This window comes from Talpa europaea (genome assembly GCF_964194135.1).
Source record: "Talpa europaea genome assembly, chromosome: X".
NCBI classification, from domain to species: Eukaryota; Metazoa; Chordata; class Mammalia; order Eulipotyphla; family Talpidae; genus Talpa; species Talpa europaea.
In genome coordinates this window covers 71,884,424-71,901,574 of record NC_140081.1, presented here as the reverse complement: position 1 = coordinate 71,901,574, position 17,151 = coordinate 71,884,424, and the positions used below count along the sequence as shown (strand labels likewise).

General features: G+C 41.2%; 2 pseudogenes across 2 annotated transcripts in view; one reads left to right on the top strand and one right to left on the bottom strand.

Annotated features, from left to right (window-relative positions):
• Window positions 1-964: 964 nt before the first annotated feature.
• On the bottom strand, window positions 965-1,477 carry LOC311187656 (protein Cripto-like; annotated as a pseudogene). Its single transcript has one exon. The product of its transcript is annotated as a protein Cripto-like (transcript).
• Window positions 1,478-6,085: 4,608 nt separating this feature from the next.
• LOC311187655 (cytochrome b-c1 complex subunit 6, mitochondrial-like) overlaps window positions 6,086-17,151 on the top strand; it is a 38,833-nt pseudogene continuing 27,767 nt past the window's right edge. Inside the window, exon 1 of the transcript in view lies at window positions 6,086-6,322. The product of the transcript in view is annotated as a cytochrome b-c1 complex subunit 6, mitochondrial-like (transcript). The remainder of the gene's footprint in view (window positions 6,323-17,151) is intronic.

The window sequence follows — 17,151 nt, the reverse complement described above, 5'->3', positions numbered from 1 at the left end:
TCATTTATTAATGGCTTAACCAATGTCATAAATAAGGCTTACATATGTGACCAATTTGACTTCAAAGAATTGTAGCATCGTCTCTATTACTTCATTCCCCTAATTTAGGTTTCCCAATCTTTTTTATTTTTTTTTTAACCAGAGTACATCATTTTATTGTCTGGTTCACAACTGAAATACATTAACATTTTCTCTTCTATAGTAGTTAAAATAATTACAAAGTGTAGAAAACATAATTAAGAACTCCTCCTGGGGAAATTTAGAAAACTTTTTCTCTGAGAAGACTTCATTGTTTTTATATATTGAGAAAAAAGGAATGTCCTTGTATCATACAGCTTTTCTACGAATGATAGAAACCTGTCCTCCAACTTAGCTTTTTAACTTGCTTCTCATCATCTTCATCACCTAAGTCATCCTCTGCTTTTTCCAATCTGTTTCCCACTTGCTTCCTCTTCTCTACGTAGCCTGCCTGGTGCGCCCACATCCTCCCATTACCCCAGCATCCTGGCCCTCAAATCAGCCCCTCCCCTTTCATTTACTCTCCTTAAAAATGCTGCCTTTCCTTTTCTTTTCAAGAAACTGTCTTGATTGATTTGAAAGTCTCTATTCAAAACTTCATCCTCAGTCCCACATTAGGATTAGCCTGTAGATCATCTGAAGATAGTATTTAATTGTTTAAAACACAGGAAGCCTTTGGTAGAGTTACACTTATTGAGAGATGCAGGACTTGGGCACAATGCAGATAAACCAGATACAGCTTACTTTTTAAGAGTTAGTTTTTTGGGGAAGGGCAGGGCAGAGGAAAGTAACTGGTACCTTGAAGAAATGTTAGGGACCATTATGAAAATGTATTCACTATTTTGAGACAATTAAGTGGTCATCTCTCAGTCTGGACACTGGAGGGACAGCCTTTACTGGCCGTGACATTTGCATGACAAATGTTGCAGGTAAATGTAGATCAACATTAACTTTGTATAGCCAGGCACAGGCCAACTAGCATTAGAGTGGAGCACGCAGACCACATCAGCTCTGGTGTCCTGGAAGCCGCGAGGTGCTCATCCATCACAGGACCATCACAGTCAGGCAGGAAGGCCTGAGAGAAGCAGTGGAGTTGGCCATGCCAAGCATTTACACATGGAACACCTCCTGGGCAGCCAGGTGCCGTGAGGTACAGGCCCACAGTTCTCTTTGTGGACATCATGCTCACAGTTTGACCCATAAAAGGGGGGGGCAGCCACAAAAGGACCCCAGCATGCAGGTTCCCCCATTCAGACAGCAGGCTTTGTTTAGCTCCTTACTGTTCCTGGATTCCCATGGACAGCACAAACTGGGAAGAACTAAGACAAATGGCAGGTACCTCTTGGGACCCAATGCTGTCACTTCTGAAAGCCAGACCTGCAACTAATCCCAAACCAAATACTTTGGAAATGACCACGATCAGCATTACACTGAAGTGCTCCATCTTCTTGCCATCCATAGTCCCAGTAATGTGGGAGGGGGAGAGCGGGGGGGGGGGGGCGGCATGTTAGTGTGGCTTTAATTTGCAGTCATTGCCCAAACACCTCTGTCATTGTCCTGTGAACTTTCCAACAGGTAGGAGATTGTAGAGATTCTTGAGCTGGGCAGGGGAATTCCTGCAGCTGAGGAATGGTGGAGCCTCTAATCCCAAGCTCTAGGTTTCCCAATCTTGAAAAAGAAGTGGAAATAATAACTGTGTTACTACACTGTTTTCCTTACAATCCTTTATTTTATTTATTTTTTTTTTTGGGTGCCTGACATTCTGCAACCCACTGTAGCATATGGAATTGATAAACCAGGGAAAGTATCTGGTTCATTGTTATTACTGTCTGGGGACTTGAAATTATCTTAGGATGTTGTATCCTGAGATCCCCTCTGCTTCATTTTTTTTTTTTTGCTAAAGGAAGTGCCTCTTTTGTATCAATAGTGGAACTTGAGGGAGTTCTGTTAAGCATTTTAATACCCATATGCCACTTATAGAATGACAACTTGAGAAAATCAATGTGTATGTATTGTTGATATTATTTTTCTTGAAATTATGGCATACCCTGACTTTCAGGGATTTTCTGCTGGCACTCCAGCTGGGGCTTAATTTCCTAATTTTATTAAGGCTTAATCCAAAGACATACACATATACCCTGTGGTTTCCTGTTAATAAATAATTCATTAACAAATTCACCACATGGTTGTCCCTGTCTCAGCATTATCAAGTGACAAATCAAGAAAGATCACAAATGTTACAGTAAAACTCTATATGATTATTTTTCTGAATTATTTTGTTCTTTTTTAAAAAAAATTATTTATGCATATAAGAACTGGGGCACAGGCTAGATGTTAAGAGGGTGAGAGGATTCACCAGAGAGAGTGGGGAGCAGAACAGGCAGATCTACTGAAATACACTGCTGAGGGGAGCAGCAGGTGAGACAGGGGAGGCCTGCTGCGCCATGTGGGTAGCTCCCTGGCTGTCCGGGGATGGAACTCATGCTGCAGTAGCTGTGGATAGCTTCATAGTGCTGTGACTTAACCTCTTGAGCCACCAGGGTGGCCCTCTGAATTCTTTTGTTTGAATACATTAGAAATTGATTTTTATAGGGTCTGTTACTAACTAACTTAAAGGTCTTGATTTGATCATCTCTCCTTTCAGGGCCTTGGTTTCTTTATCTGCAAAGTGTATTAGATTGGAATTTCCATATTTGTTTCACCCTTTACCATTTTAACATTCTGTGAACATGATAGTTTCTGATCTTTGAAAATAGTAATATCAGTTCTCATGATACAATTACTAAATATTTTGTCCTGATAATTATTGAATCTAGAGAATGGGTATGTGAGATTTCATTTCATTATTTCTACTTTTATATATGTTTGAATAGTCTTACAATAGCAAATTTAGAAATATAATTGACATATTTTATATATCAATTATATTCATAGCAGATAATATAGGTTATACTACATTCAAATCTGATTTTATAAGGTCTATTTTGTGACTATGCAGTTTTCTTCCATTGTCTCCTTAAGCATTTTTACATAATAGCCTCTCTTATTATCATTCCAAGGGCAGTTTTCTTCAGTTTTTGGTAACTGTGCCAAGTTCAGACCAGATTAAAAAATTTCCCCATGTAAACATTTTCTTTTCTTTTTTTAAAGATTTATTTATTTATTTATACAAGCACTGGGTACAGTCAGAAGCACGGGAGCGTGAGAGAATTCACCAGAGCCAGAGGGGAGAACAGAACAGGCAGACCGACGAAATACACTGCTGAGGGGAGCAGCGGGCACAGCAGGAGAGGACTGCGCACCATGTGGGACCCTCGCTGGTGGCTGGGAATCGAACCCGCGCTACAGAGGCTGTGGGCAGCTTCACAGCCCAGCGCTCAACCGCTGTACCACCAGGGGAGACCCCCCATGTAAACGTTTTCAAAGGGCCTCCCCGGTGCCGCAGCGGTTGAGCGCTGGGCTGTGAAGCTGCCCACAGCCTCTGCAGCGCTGGTTTGAATCCAGGCCACCAGCAAGGGTCCCACATGGCGCAGCAGATATCTCCTCAGCAGTGTACTTCGTCAGTCTGCCTGTTCCGTTCCCGGCTCTGGCTCGGGTGAATTCTCTCACCCTCCCATGCTTCTGACTGTCCCCAGTGTTTGTATAAATAAATAAATCTTTTTTTTTTAAAGAAATATTTTCAAAGTGAAGGTACTCATTGACCAGAAAGGTAGTAAATTTTGTTATAAGCATGATATACTTTGTATTTATTTGGCAACTTGCAGCATATAATTTACATTGACTTAATTATCTTTAAGTAATTCTTAAACCCAGGCTTTTCCCACTGGTCACTTTATACATTGCCACACCATTTCTGGGCGATAATGTGGCAGATTACATTGTAGTTAAGAAAATGCTGTTTCATGTTAAGCAATCCCAGGTTCAAATTCCTATTTTAACTATTTCCTAAATGTGAGACCTTGATGATATTATTCAATTTCTCTGAGTCTCAGTTATGTTTGCTATAAAACAGGTGTGTCAATAGCAGTATCTATATCATGGAGTTATTATGAGGGGTTTTCACATTAAAGAACATGGGTAATCATTAAGGTTACTGTCTGAACAGCAGTGTAAACCAACAATTTCAGCTTATTCTGTTATGATTTTAGTCATTTACTTATTTGCATTATTAGAATAAACATTAAGTGTGTGGAAATTTAGAAAAGAGCAGGGGAAGATGTGTGTCTGTTTTGACCTTCACTAGAAACATACATAAATACTTATTGATCATCTGCTATAGTGTAGGGATTGGGTTTATAGCAGGAAGTAAAGCACATTTCCGCTGTTAAGGAAATCACATACTAAGGAAAGAAAGAGATATGTGAAAGGGCTGAACTCAAAGGGTTGACAGAGTGGGCCATTGTTGCTATGCTGAGATTTATTTATTTATTTATTTATTTATTTTTAATTTTTTTTTTTATAGAGGCATGCTTTATTTATTTGTTTGCTGGTTTGTTTGTTTGTTTTGTTTATACAAGCACTGGGTACAGTCAGAAGCGCGGGAGGGTGAGAGAATTCACCAGAGCCAGAGCGGGGAGCAGAGCAGGCAGAAGGACCGAAGTACACTGTTGAGGGGAGCAGTGGGCGGCAGGAGAGGTCTGCGCGCCATACGGGACCCTCCTCCGGTGGCCGGGGAGCAGCCGGGGATCGAACCGGCCGCGGGCAGCTTCGCAACCCAGCGCTCAACCGCTGCGCCACCGGGGAGGCCCTATTTATTTTTTTAAAGATTTATTTATTTATGCATACAAGAACTGGGGTACAGGCCAGAGATTTGGGGGGTGAGATGATTAACCAGAGACAGAGTGGGAAACAGAACAGATTGACTGAAATACACTGCTGAGGGGAGTAGTGGGTGAATTAGGAGAGGTCTGCTGCACCATGTGGGTCATCTTCCTGGCCGGGGATCAAACTTGTGCTGCAGTGGCTGTGGGTAGCTTCACAGTGCGGGGTCTTAACCCCTTGCGCCACCAGGGAGACCCACTATGCTGAAATTTAAAGGGAGGTAAAACCAAAACCAAAAATCTATGGCCTGTCGCTAGGCCTAAAATACCATTAGCATATTTCTCCTTTGGACTTTACACATGCTTTGATTTTTGAATTCCATATGCAATGCCTTTGGGAAGAGTAACAAACTAGGGAATATCAATTATACTTTAACGAAGATTGATTTCTATATCATTAGGGCACAAAGTAAGTTGCTGAAATAAGAGGCCTCAAAATACTATGTTACAAGGTGGATATTATGTTACAAAGTGGATAATATTATGTTACAAGGTGCTGCAGAAAGTCATCCAACACCCAGAGTCTATACTGTTGCTTTGCCATCTGCTAGGATGTTGACCTCCCCTTGTGGTCAGATATGGCTCTTGCTATCATTGCTACCTCACCAGCCTGCTGGTGAGGCAAGGGGAGAGAAAGAAAAGCAAAGATTTTTTTTTTTGTCAAAGGATAATCCAGAATTTTCACACATTACTTCTGCTTGAATATCATTTTCTAAATTATATGTTGATACGAAACCGCAAAAGGGTGTGGAAAATATATAATAACAGGGAAACCATGTACAAAGCTAAAATGTGAATTTCTAAAGGGAAGTAATAGGATGGGTATTGGGAAACAATTAGTCTCTGCCACAGTTTATCAGGTCCCTTTGATAAACTTGCTGAAAGACTTAGGCTTTTCCAAATAGGTGGGCAAAATATGGAACATAAAGAAATGGTTAGCTTGATTGCTTTCTGACATCAGTTATCTGATCTCAGATTCTCTGATACCAACTGGGTAACCTACAATTTACCTGTCAGTAGTTTATAAAGAACCACAGATTAAAGTCTTTGTCCCACAAGACTGTCCCCAGCTCAGACATCAGTTGAAAGTCCCAGTACTTCTAACCCACCAGTTATAAATTCAGGCATTCCCTTATCTTTTTCTTGGGATGGGAGATGCCATGTAGCATCACTATTACTCTGAGGAGAGAAGAGTTCATGGAAGGGTGAAAAAATGCAGAGCATTTGGAGAAGCAAAACCGTACTCTATGGAGTTGTCATCAGTATCACTTCCAGCAACATTTCTAAAAGCAGCCATCACCACCACCACTACATACAAATGGGCAACAACCAGTAGCCAAAATAGAGGTTTGATTGCTGACCTGAAGAATTTTAGGAAACCAAGAAGAAAGACTGTTACCCAATGTAGATGGCTCTTTGTGGGCAACCTTCCTGCTTATATCACTAAGGCGATAATGAGGAAACTATTTGAGAAATATGGAAAGGTAGGTGAAGTCTTCATTCATAAGTAATGGCTTTGGTTTTATCCACTTAAAAACACAAATTGTTAGGGGGAAAAGGATGTCCTGAGCTAATTCCATACAGGCTTTGTGGACTCCACCCCCACTCCTGACCAAAGCCATCAGGACATTGGGAAAGACAAATCCCATCACCACCAAAGGGAAGGTGGCTGGAACCTGAGGGTGGGGTTAAGCAGCCAGGTTTGGTATAAAACCAGACACGTGGGTTTTGGTGGGGGGGGGGGTCCCCTTTTTGGCTCTCCGCCAGCTCGCAGCGCTCGGCCAGCTCTTAGAGTGCCATTGGGTTTCCAGGTCGGCGGATCGGGTAGGACGCATTAAAGACATTATTTCCCTTTTTTCTCCCTGAGTTGTACATTTCCTCATTTCCCTTTCCGTTGTAAATAAACCTTTTATTAACCTTTTGTGTGTGCCTGCAGTGGAGTATTAATAAGTCCCTTTTAAGAGTGTGGGTGAGGACCCACAGCGAGGCAACCCGTTTTTTATCAGGGTTGCTCCTTTACAAAACCATGGTGGAGTTGGACAACATGCCACTCTGTGGAAAGCAGCTGCGTGTTTGCTTTGTTTGCCACAGTGTATCCTTCAAAATTAGAAACCTTCCTCAGTACATGTCCAATAATTTCCTCCAAGAGGAGGCCTTTTCTGTTTGATCAGGCAGAGAGGGCTGTGTCATTGTGGATGATCAATGAAGGCTCTCAGGAAAAGGCATTATTGAATTCTTAGGGAAACCATTTGCTTGGAAAGCTCTGGACAGATGCAGTGAAGCTTCTTTCCTGCTATCACATTTCTAAGGTCTGTGACTGTGCACCCATGGACCAGTTAAATGACAAGAGGGACTTCCAGTGTAGCTGGCATAAGAACCAGCAAATTCACAAAGATCAAGAGCACCCAGCTAGATTTGCACTGCCTAGCTCCCCTGAATACGAGTAGTGATACTCTGGAAGGCGCTCACTGAAATGGAGAGAGACTGCAACATCGACTGCAACATCAGGAAGCTTGTGAGAAGCTGGAGCTGGAGTTGGAGTTGGAGGCTGCCTGCCATGAGCACTAGGTCATGCTAATGAGGCAGGATATGTCTAGACTTCGAGAAGAACTTCAGAGGCCGGGAGATCTCCATAGTTAAGAAATGAAAAAACTAAAGCAACTGGAGCTCAAGCAGGAAGAGATACAGCGACAACAGCCAGAAATGATGCAGTGATGATGGCAGCAAGGATTCAAGGAAACTGCGAAAGAGCAGGAGACATGGACGAGCTAGAGGTCTGTGGGAGGTGCTATGGACACAAACAACAGAGGCACCACGCCCCCTGCTCCTGTGCAAGTTGGTACTCCAGCCCCAAAAGCTTGCCACTGTATCAGATGGAGCCTTGGGATTGACTCCACCAGCAACTGAATGCTTTGGTATCCCCTCTTGCATTCAATCATGCAGCTCCTGGAGCTGAATTTGGTCCAAAGAAACATCACTGATACATTTAAAATTGTAATACTCCTAGTTTCCCAAAACCCCTAAAAAGAAGGGCCCATTGTGGACTAGCCAGAATTCTAACCTGCAAAAGTGTTAGGAATTCGTCTCAATAGTTAGGTCTTCCTTACCTTTTACTACTCTAGGTGTTACCAAATGCCGGCCTTTTATTGGCTGAGGGTAACTGAGGCCGGCGTTGGGTAACATAGGGAGAATGCTGGACGCAGAGGACAAGAGAGGGGTGACAACTAACAAGTCAGTTTTATGTGAGATATTACTTAATCAGCTCTGTGGGGTGCATTCCTGAAGTCTCATGATTTTTGAGACCCTAGAGGGAACCATGACAAAATGTATCGAGTTAGAGCCCCATTAATCTCCATTATTCCATTCCTTGACTATGCTCCCAAATCCAGACACTGCCACATATACCACAAAAACTAAACATCCCCCAATGACCTTAGCCACATTGCTTCATTCCCAGGTGCTGAATTCCATTCAGGCAAGTGTCCACAGAGGCCACAGACAACGTGCATAAGGCTGCCACTCAGAAACGACCAAATGGAAATAATGCATAAGGCAAGGTATGGACTGGGGAAGGGGCAGGGTGACATTACTAGGAGTTTCCATCCTTCTCTCTAGTCATGCCACCTTCCCAGTACCTCAGCATGTTCGTAAACCTGAAAGTTCTCCATACCTGAATATAAGTTTTTATGGAAATTTTATCACTAAGGCATGATGGATTAAATCATCTTGTTTTTCCTCCTTGCTCCCCAGAAGTCAGGGGGTAGAACTGAAATTTCCAAAACCTTTAAATGCATGGTTGGTTCCTTAGGCAAACAACCTCATCCAGAAGCTATCTAGAGGCTCACAAATAGTCACCTCATTAACATAAACTCAGGTATGGTTGAAAGGGACTAATTACAAATAACAAAAGACACTATTGCTCAGGAAATTCTTAGGGTTTTAGGAGCTCTACGCCAGGAAATGGGAACAATGACTAAATATATTTTTCTACTATACCACAACTTGATATTATCAGGAGTAAAAGTGTCCCCTGCAAAGCCAACTCTGTCTAAAGATGCTCACTCTTTTCATCACAACCCACGTAGAATGAGTTTGATGGAGAATAAGAAAAAGCAAAACTGGAAAAGAGGGGCCACAAGAGCAGAAACCTGCCTCACAAATGCCAAGAGGTGGAGGTGGGGGTAGAAGGGATTAGCATAGCCATAAACCCAGCTATAGAAACCAAGATTCTCAGGCCCCAATGCCTAGGTCACAAAGGACAAGACCCGAGCAGGTATTGGACTGCTGTAGGGGGTGTCAGGAGCACAGACCTGAAGGTAAAGATATGGAGATTGAGCACCAGTGTAGAAACCTGGCCCCTTTCAAATTCTACATAGTTTATTCAAAGTCAACAACAAACAAACCACTCCAAGAAGGAGTGAGCCCCTCCCAAAGAGAAGAAGACTGTATCAGCCCCTTCTCTGTAATGGCATGGGGCAGCAGGCCTTCTGCCCACCTGTTCCTGTGCAGGTGCTTCTTTTCACCAACTCTTTCCTTCTGCAGGGCAGCAGCTTCCTGCCTGCCCATGACCTGTACCCTGCCGGGCCTTCTCCTCACTGACCTCCCTCAGCGGAGGCAGCTCTCCTCAAGGCCACCTGCCTGCAACTGTTATAGGGCAGCCCAGATACAAAACGGGGTGCCTAACTGTGGGTCCTCACCTGTGCACTTAAAAGGACTTATCAATACTGCAGGCACACGTGAAAGGTTAATAAAAGGTTTATTTATAAGGGAAGGGCAAATGAGGAAATGTACAGCTCAGGGAGAAAAGTGGGAGACAAAGTTTTAAATGTGTCCTACCCGATCCGCCAATCAGGAATCCCAAATGGCACTCTGAGAGCTGGCCGCGAGCCAGGAGCCCGGAAGCCAGGAGGCGAGCGACATAGCGAGAGACCCCAAGGCCCACGTGTTTGGTTTTTATACCCAACCTGGCTGCTTAACTCCACCCTCGGGTCCCAGCCACCTTCCCTTTAGTGGTGACAGGATTTGTCTTTCCCAATGTCTTGATGACTTTGGTCTGGAGTGGGGGTGGGGTCCACAAAGCCTGTATGGGATTAGCTCAGAACATCCTTTCCTCCTAACACTACCATGCAGGCCTCTCTCAGCAAACCTGTCCCTTTTGGGGCAGCTCTTCCTGCCCCCTTGTGTCTATGCAAGTGTCCTTTATTCTTCTGTCTCCTTTCTTAATAAACCTACCCTTTAAATATAACTAATGTCTCTGTCTCGTGGAGAAACTGGGCTGCAAAACATGCTGAGTGCTGCTGAAAGGGGAGCTCTGCTGAAACTTTCCCAGAGTGAAGCCAAGGACCCTGCTCTATAAACCCATCAACTCCAAAACTACCTCAAGTTGTTCTCTTTTCTGTGTTCCCTTAGCTGCCAGTGGTGCTATCCTAGTGTCCTGTTGTTATCACAGGGTGTTGTAAGGATTCAGCAGTTTCTAGTTTATATCCCTCTAATTGGAACTTGAGCTACATGAGATAGTATCTCACTGGCCATTGTAGCGGTTGCATGTAGCACAGTGTGTGACACATTGTAAATCCTTGAATGTGAGTGCATAGAGAGCAGAGTGTGACACTGCTGACCTCTATGAACTGTGGATTTATGTTTAAGCATGTTTTTGCTAATCTGGTGTCTACATTATGATGTTACAAACTGTATTTCCCACACATATGTTTCCTGAGATTTTCAGCTCTGATGTCCTGTTGTTAAATCTGTGGTAGTCTGTAGGGGAATTTAGAGTTTATAAGCTTGATGGTTTCAGAATACTAAAAACTGGATTTCTGGGGAAAGCAGGTAGTCTCGATGTTCTCTGTGTCACAGAGTGTGTTCTTTATGGGATATTGCTTTTCTGTGTGACATGTGAACTCTATAGAATAACTTTTCAAGTCAGTTTTCTGATTAAAAAAACCCCTTGGAATCTTAGAAGCTTGATATTTGCCTGAGTGTTTAAATGCTATTTGCAAATATAGACAAAAACTCTGTTATATATATATATATATATATATATATATAAATTAGTGGTTGCCTTTTCTTCCTTCTACATATGTCGTTCATTACAACAGCAATTCACAGATGCCTATTTCCTGTCTTCATGGTCAGGAGAATGGGAGTTATAGAACTTTACATTATGAAAAGATATTATTCCTGTCAGTAAACTACTTTAGCTACTGAGGAATGAGGAAGAGCATTGCAGGAAGAACACTGGACTAGGTATCAGGTACAATTAGATTTTTTTTCCTCCTGAATTTTTGAATTCTGGAAAGTAATAGCCTATTAAAATTTGAGTCCTATCCTTTGATAAAACGGAAATATTATCTACTGACCTGTCTCAAGGGGGTAATAGGTAAAAGTAAGTAATTTGAAATATATGTTCCTGCCTGGGTAATACCTGTCTAACTCAGGTGCATCCTAGCTGCACTTAATGATGTCAGCCAAGGAAATTTCATGTCTGACATAGCCCTGGGCGGATGAGAAACATTTTGTTATAGTGTAACAGGGTGGTCCTGATACCGGAATTGTCAGGCCTAGTCTCCCAGCCAGGAATGGATCCAGGCTGCAGGGCAGCGCTGAGTCCCAGCCACTAGACCCCCATGGGTTGGTGTCTCACGAAACCGCAGCAGTAACTTCGCAGACACTCGGGCAAGCAAGCGAGAAGAGGCAGGTTTGTTTAGAGAAAGAAAAAGTTTATTGAGGAGAAAAGCAACAGAAATAAAGCCGGACTCCCAGGCCAGGGAACCAGGCCAGGGAGGGGCAAGGAAGCCGAAGTGGAGTCGTGTCTCAGGGAATATAGACCTTCTTTCCCTGACTATTCTAAAGCTCCACCAGTCTCTTTGTAATTGGTGAGTTCTCGGCTGTCTCACTTAATCTGCTACTGAGAGGGGGATCTTCTTTACATTCCTTATCTAACAGGTTTGTCTTTCCCCATTTGTTGCATCTTCCCCCTTGTTTGATAGATTTATCTGTATGACCCAGTCTCCCAAATGAGCACACCTGCATTTTAGGGACAAGAAAGTCAAACATCAGCTATTGAAGAAAAAAACAGGCTGGCACCCACCTGTCTCAGTGCTGACCCCTTCTCATCTCCTCCTTGCATAAATGAGTCCGCTGCCCTAATTAAACCACTCTCCATTTCCCAAACTCCACCATCCTTTATCACCTGAAGGAAACCAAGGCCAGCGTTAACACATTCCTCTTGCTGCCCTTATCTCTGAAGCCTTCCTTAATTCTCCCTAGGTCCCCACCTGCACTGTCCTTGAGGCTGCCTGATTCTCCCTAACTTGCCCTCGGATTCAGTCCCCTCCCTGCCCTGTAACAATAGCAGTAGACATCTGGAAAGAGCCTAGTGTGTGCTATACTTTTTTAATTGATTTGGGTTCCCAGGAAACTTTGTTAGCATCAGGCTTTAGTTTTATCTCTTCCCCTACCATCTGCTGTTGGCTATTTAAATGGACTTTGGCTCTGATCTGGAAGCTGATTTCTTCCTTTGTGTCTCTGATGAAATCAGTTCCCAGACCTAAATCTTTTGCCTAGTTTCTGCTGGTATCCATCCAGGGACTGTTTGTTGATGGTTTGCAGAATCTTTTCTATCATCTTGCCCAGTTATCCAAGAATAATGACTTCATCCCAATATCCTGAAGAACTTCCCTGTCCTGAGACTTTGATGAGGTATCTTCATTCCATGCCTCTTGGGTGACTCTGATCCTGGCCTGCACCAAATGTGCCTTTACGCCCTCTCTTGATTTTGTTGTAGACCAACTTTCAGCTAGGGAGTGACTGCTCTGATTAGTCATCTTGCTTCCTTTCTTTGTACCAAAACAGGTGCACTCCCAAATCATTTTTTCCTTAGGAGTTGCAACATACCTTGTATCTGGGGCAGAAAGGAATGAGTGCTAAGATATAAGCACACTGTATCTTCACTGGCAACTTCTGTCAATGTCATTAGAAGGTCACAATGTCACTAATAGGACTTTTAGTATATAAAATATCTTTTTTAAAAAAGATTTATTTATGCATACAAGAGCTGGGTTACTGGCCAGAGGTGCGGGGGTGAGAGGATTCACCAGAGACAGAGTGGGGAGCAGAACAGGCAGACTGACTGAAATCCACTGCTGAGGGGAGCAGTGGGCGAGTCAGGAGAGGTCTGCTGTGCCATGTGGGTTGCTCCCTGGTCGGCTGGAGATTGAACTCGTGCTGCAGCAGCTGCGGATTGCTTCATAGTGTGGTGCTTAACCCCCTGAGCCACCAGGGAGGCCCCAATAAACTATCTTTTTAATGTCTTTCTCTCCACACTAAGAAGCAAAGCTCAACCCATACTTTCACTGATTAAGTTATCAAAATCAGGGCAAAAGTTTATATCTAAGTAACTTTAACATCTGAGTCATGGTGTTACTGTTTCTGAATATATTTTATCAAATATGTTTAACTTTTGGTTTGCATGTCTATAAATAAATGCACTGTATTATTCCAAGATATTATTACACTTCTATTTCTTTGAACTGTACTTTTACATTGTATGAAACATTTGCAAAGATTTGGGGAAAGTAGGAAGCTTTTAGAAAACTTCCAGGAGTGTTTTTTTTTTTTTTTAAATAGAAGATAAATGAGTTAATTGGAATTGCAATCAAGGAAAAGGAAAAGATATTTTGAATCTAGGGCTCCTTTTTTCTTACCATCATGTCAGGAAATTCTGATTATAAAATTCCTTACGTAGGCATAATAAATAATTTCTGACAAAAGCGATTGTGGGAACACAAACTAGCTGACACCTAAAAAGCAAATGCCAAACTCCCTAAACAATTCTGTTTCCTTGAACTTTCAACTTAAAGTGAATAGAGAAGAAAAAAAGTCTCAGGGTAAAACATAAAGTTAGTACTGCAGAGAAAACTGTACCCATGTTCTGTTTTTTGTTTATTTAGTGTAAAATGTATGCTTGGTATCTGACAGAAGTTATCATGTCTGAATCTGTGTTCCAAAGAAAGGAAATTGCTTTTTATCCATTGGCATATTAGGTAGTATATAGACTTTATCTATTCTCAATTCCTCTCTGTTTTAGAATAAATCACTAATATCATCTAGTTTACTTTTATTAATGTATTTAGAATACATCAAAATTATTCTGGTTACTTTGCATGTTTTTTGGCCATGGGTGCTAAATCAAGGGTAGACAAAAAATCTGGTGTCTTGAAGGATGAGGGACAATTTGATGGAAGCTAAGTTTATTTATTTATTTTTATCTGAATTAAAATAATCTTGCTTGGTTGTATCATTACAGGGAGGGGGATGGACACCCCATGACCCCCAAAACTTCCTGCTCTAGATAGTTTCTGCCATCCACGGCATCAAGACAAAACATTCTAGTGCATAAGACCTTTAATGGAAAAGAACTTTAATACAATTAATGTACAGTAAGGAGAAGAGAAGGGAAAGGATAGATAAAACAATTTTCACTCGAGTCACCCAGAGTTACCCATCACCTCATGGGGAAATGCCCAACCAAACAGGGTTGGCCCAAATTCGGGCCACTGAACTTACCCAAAAGCTTGCCACAAATCTAAGGTACCTTCTGGTGCAGACACATAAGAAAGGGGTAGAAGAGCCCAGGGAAGTTGGGAAGGAGAAGAATAAAATCAAAATCAAGATAAACACTGCCGTTGTCAACCTCCCCATGGGTCTCTCACCCATGTCTGTTTCAAGTGTGTCCTTCCATGTCCCCCTGTTACAGGGCAGTCGCGATATAAAACAGGTTGCCTGGACATTCTTTTCCCCCTAACACCTCAAGTCCCTGGTACAAGTCCAAGGCCAAGAAGAAAGTGCAGCTACTTCACATGTCTCTCTGTAACTTGTGCCTCTTCCAGGTCCCTTTCTTGGTCTCCTCCTTCCTTTCTCTTCTCCTTCTTTTCTTCCTTCCTTCCTGCCCCACTTTCCTCTCTGCAGCTTCTCCTCCTCGCTCAGCTCCACCCTTCCTTGGGTGGGGTGGGGAACCTGGAAACGCCCCTTTTCCTGGGAGTTTAACAAATTTTCAATGAAGAAAAACGTATACCTCACACTACCTGATATACAATTACACTTCCAAGGACTTGAAAAATCAGAGGAATCTAGACAACATCTAGGATTTTGCAAGTGAGAAACTGATCATTTCATGGGGCAAAGTGCAGAGGCAATGAATGTTTAGGATTGATGTTTCTACTAGATTACTTCTGAGGTTCCATTCAATAAATTCATTGAAATGGAGATGAAGAGAGTGTAAGGAATTTGCCTAAGGTAACCTAGTTTATTAGGGCAGAGAGAACCTGGAGCTGAATTCAGGTTTCTGGTCTTTTTCCATTTGTGAATCTTCATGCTTAAAGGTATTTGAAACTCAAACCAGTGAAGCACTTGGGATAGTACATTCTGAGGAAACAACCTAGACCTGGCAACCACATTCTTACCTTTGGATTATCTTTTGATCCCCACTCTGGTGAGTCACATAGTAAAATAACATTGGCATACTGAAATGCCATATCAGGAACTAATTAAGAGGGGGAAAAAAACAACTCAAACTTTGTGGTTTCCTCTGAATTTTTTGACAGCTGTAATTTTGAGTGCTGACCTGCTTTGAATGCAAGTTTCTCGTGAGAGTTGGTACTTTTGGTGGATAAAACAGCTCCTCCTACATAGAGACTTCAGTTCTAAGGTCATTTAAAATGCATTAAGCTGGGAAGCTGTTCATTGAGAGAGATTTCAGTGGCATTGCAGAAGAACTTGATTACAACAGGATACATTATTCAGTTATAGTAAGTTTGGAACTTAAATTTGGGGAAGGAATGTATGGGATGAGATATATCTTTTTGTGACAAAAGTAGTTTGACTTGCTATAACATTAATTTGGGAGAATACTGCATTTTTTTTGCATGAAATTAATTAAGAGGTGCTGGATAATCAGTATAAATAACACTGTTGCTTTTAATTTTTATTGTTTTCTTATTAGCTTTTATTTCCTATAAAAAACTTTAACAAGCAAAACTGGTTCTTTGAAAATGGTAAGTATAGTTGCATTTTATAGTTAAGAGATTTTCTGCTTTTTTTCTATAAATGATTATTTCCCACTTTGCTGTAACTTTTCTCTCTTAAGCTCATAAATAATAATAGTGCTCCTTTAAGATGAGTAACTTAATATATAGTTATATGATATTTCGATTTAATTTGTGGGACATGCATATCCTGTATATGTGATGGTTTCATTTATTTGTATGTTATGGTTACATATATTGGAGGGTTATTAAAATAAAAATTCTAATATTTACTGATTTTGCTTTGAAATTAAGTAGATTTTGACATTTGATACTTGTTTGCCTCTGAAAGAATACATAGTTAACACTTAAATCTGACCATTATTTTTATACATTGTACTTACTTTGAATATTTCCACATTAGTTTTCTTTTTTGTTATTATGTAAGAGGGTATATAAAATGAGGGCATGAATACAGGGGATTTACCAGTTGTTTTAGAAATTTTATCCACTATCCACATAATATTTCAAACAGTTCAAGACTTAAGTAAATCTCATGGAATTATTATTATTATTATTATTATTCATAGGGAATAATAAACTAAGGACTAAGAGATCTGTTTTTTAGTTTTATATCTTTTACCTTATATATATGTATGTATATGTGTGTGTGTGTGTGTAACCATGGGCTAAACATTCCACCCCTCTTGGTTCTTGTTTCTTTATCTGTAAAAGGAACCAAATGTCCTGAATCTGCCTAATGTTACAAAAGGCAATAGAAATGTTAGAAATGATTATATAAAAAATGATTAAGCAAAGGAAGAGGCAGAACAATTATAGCATTCTTTTTATTTTACTATTATCTGTAATGAAAGCTACTTTTAGTGTAATTTTTGAAAATCAGAGAAATGTTAACTGTATTTTGCTACAAATTGAAGGAATGGGGGGGCAGGTAAATGGTTTGCTTTGTTTCTTCTGAAATATTTTTCAGAGTTTCTTCAAGGAATTGAAAAGAGGTAGCTCATCAGTATGGAAGAAACAAAAAGCAACTCATTACAATTGTTTACAAATGGCCTTTTTGTTGCAGATATTTTAAGTGTAATTTAATCATTTCCTAAAATTGTGGTGGCAAGTGTTGCAGCCTTTGTTTTCTAGCTATAAAATTGAGATATACAAAACTGAAGTGCTTGCCCAGATCTGTGTGAGTATAACGTCCATGCTGTTTCCACTATTCCATCCTGCCTTTTTTAAAAAATATTTATTTATATATACATACAAGAACTGGGGTA